Source organism: Octopus bimaculoides, chromosome 15, assembly GCF_001194135.2.
Source record: "Octopus bimaculoides isolate UCB-OBI-ISO-001 chromosome 15, ASM119413v2, whole genome shotgun sequence".
Taxonomy (NCBI): Eukaryota; Metazoa; Mollusca; class Cephalopoda; order Octopoda; family Octopodidae; genus Octopus; species Octopus bimaculoides.
In genome coordinates, this window is record NC_068995.1 from 27,645,850 (window position 1) to 27,648,965 (window position 3,116).

Consider the following 3,116-nt stretch of genomic DNA (forward strand, 5'->3'; position numbering starts at 1 on the left):
ATATATATATATATATATATATATATATATATATATATATATATATATATATATATATACATATACATACATATATGACGTGTTCACTGACAAAATTCTTCATGAAGCATGGCATTTTTGTCAGTGAACAGGTTACAGTCTCAAAATGAAAATATTTTGATGAATTAAATTTAAATGTTGAAGTGAATTTAACGGTTTTAATGTGTTTGTAAACATCTTCCATGCTGCAATTGCTTTTGTTGTAGCACACGATCTCAGATCAGGTCACTTGTTATGAAAGTACATTTCCGTAATATATGTGTGTGTGTGTGTGTTTAGAAATCTTTAAGAAATGGAAATACGAAAACTATCGAGTATTGTACTTCCGCTTTATCTCGCGCATGATTTCTTGTCTTTCCGTTTGCTGACTTTGTCTGGGTGAGTTGGTCTTAATTTTTTTCTCTGTATAATCGGATTACAAATTTGTATTTTCTGTTCATCATATATATTTTTCAATTTCATAATAATCATGTATAACTACTGCGTCATACTGTTAATTTTTTTTCGTGATTTTAATTAATTGATGAAAGTTATTGATGCAAATGCTACCGGCCACTGTTAATGATCGAAATAGCCATTAGCGAGTTTTGTTCGTCATGTATAATTTCATTTACTATGAATTGTGATCTTTAGTAGGAGATATACTTTGGAATGGGTAACTATTTGCTTCATTGTTTTTAAGCTGAGGAAGAAAATTTTCTTCAATGGTGAATGAATGTTGAAAAAGCAATTCATGCGTTTCAAGGGAAGTCACTTCTTACAAATTGAATAGTGTCCAGATAATGTAATTTTAATTGGTGATTTCATGCTATTTATGTCGATTAGTGTTTCTCACAGACCTAGAAATCACACAGAAGATTCCTCTTAGGCTGGGATAAGTTTGTCGCTAGTTTTTGTAGAGCTTCATTGCCTACAATCGTAGGTGTTTTCCACCTAATGTTTGTTTTTTTACTATTTCTCAAAATTTTAACCGCGAAATGCATATTGAGAGTAATGCAAATGTTATTTCTAGCGTGTCGTTGGTAAACTTCGATCCTGCTGACCTATGATCGAATATATCAAACCTATAACTATACGCCTGCTTCGCTGGTTCGAATCGGCAAAAAAAATAATAACTTGGGTAATTGACTAACACCCATCCATACCTAATTTTCGACGTTTTCCACTTGCTTTTTGGTATTTACCCAGCCTCTTCATTTTTCGGTCAGTTTCATTCAGTGTTGTAAATGAAAACTTGTTACAAATCGTTCAAAATTTTGCGAAAGTTAGGTATTGAGTTTTCATTCTTTTATGTCGATTTGTCACTTTATTCAATAAAAATTGGTTTCCTTAGAAATAAATGCCACGTGTTGTCGGTTGTCCTAGAGTGTGTACCACTTAGAATGTTTTGAAATTATAAATAAGCAGTCGAAGGCGGAGGTAAGAGATGTGCACACGCGGCTTTTAGAGATAGGGTTATTCCGCTATACAAGGTACGCTATGAAAAGGAAAGAAAATAGTTAATGTTTACTTTGACTATGGGTGAACAAAACAAGTGTAGAAGAGTGTATATTAAACGAATATGTAAAAAAATGCGCCACCGAACCGGGGGGGGGGGGTTGCAGAGAGGACTTCAGGAAAATGGATATCTAAATTTCATAGAGTACAATTATAAAGAAATTTGTGGGGAAAAAATTTTCCGGCGAAGGGAAGAGTGGAGAAAGAAATTCATAAATTATTTCGGTACTATTTAAGAAGAGTTGTACCGGTGTGCGCATCCAAGCTAGCTAGTCGCGACTAGTCGATCCTACGATGACTGTGATGCGCGAAACTTGTATGAGGGTTTTTTAAAACAAAGTAAATAATTTTACTTTGTCGAATCTTCTCCATCTTACTCTTAAAACGTCGTTTTACGTTCTTCCAGGGTATATTTTGGTGTCAAATTTAGTGTAAAAAAATTATTTACTTTTCGAAAACCCTCATGTTTTGCGCACCACTTTTGAATTAGTACCCAATTCAGTGGCACTCGAGATAAGAAATAAAAAAAAAAAACCTCAACGTATAAATATGGGTAAACTGTAAATTGGGTGTATCTAATAAAACAAATTTTGAATTTTAAAAAATATTTTAGTCAAATTTAGTCGTAAAGAAAAGTGAAAAATTAAACGAATTTTGAAATAGAATATTCAAAAGTTAACCAGTCTGAAATATGTTTTAGAATGTTCTGGAAACATTCATCCCCAGTTTTCCCATATCTCCTCCCTACCAGAAACTGAATGTTACTCGAAAAATGCAAAGCGCAGATTCAAGAGTATGATGGGAGTACACAACCCCACTCCTATGTACGGTTTATACATGTGGAGGGTTTTTTTTTTATCGCGGGTGCCAGTGTCTTATTCGTGTGCGTACGCCAGTCCCCCTTTAATTTTGCTCCAATTGCTTTTAATTTTGGTGTGTCGATGCAACAATGAATTTTGATAACAATCAACCAGTTACTTTATTTTATTAGGAAATTTGGGTAATTTTAGCCAATCATCAGGCAGATGTTAATACAGTTTCTTGGCATTATCAAGGTGAATGGAATACGTGTACTTATACAGATAACTTGTTTCAGTCATTTGACTGCGGCCATGCTGGAGCACCGCCTTTAGTCGAATCAAAACGACCTCAGGACTTGTTCTTTGTAAGCCATGTGCTTATTCTATCGATATCTTTTGCCGAACCGCTAAGTTACGGAGACCTGAACACACCGACATCGGATGTCAAGCGATGTTGGGGGAACAAACACAGATACACATAATGTATATACATATATGCGGCGGGCTTCTTTCAGTTTCCGTCTACCAAATCCACTCAAGGCTCTGGTCGGCCACAGGCTATAGAAGACACTTGCCCAAGGTGCCACGCAGTGGGACTGAACCTAGAATCGTGTGGTTGGTAAGCAAGCTACTTACCTCACAGCCACTCCTGCGCCTATTCATTTTAATATTTAGACAGCGGGTTGGGTCGGAGTTTAACATAAAAATTTGATTCTGTTTACTTTTTCCATAGTTAACCAGTAGATTGATGGGAGAGAAAAAAACTTTAATTTCACATGA

At 35.1% G+C, this 3,116-nt stretch overlaps 1 protein-coding gene across 1 annotated transcript in view; it reads left to right on the forward strand.

Annotated features, from left to right (window-relative positions):
* Nucleotides 1-313: 313 nt before the first annotated feature.
* Nucleotides 314-3,116, forward strand: part of LOC106867942 (60S ribosomal protein L32) — a 9,330-nt gene continuing 6,527 nt past the window's right edge. The window contains exon 1 of the mRNA XM_014913011.2: nt 314-417. The gene's annotated coding sequence lies outside the window, so the exon portion shown is untranslated. The remainder of the gene's footprint in view (nt 418-3,116) is intronic.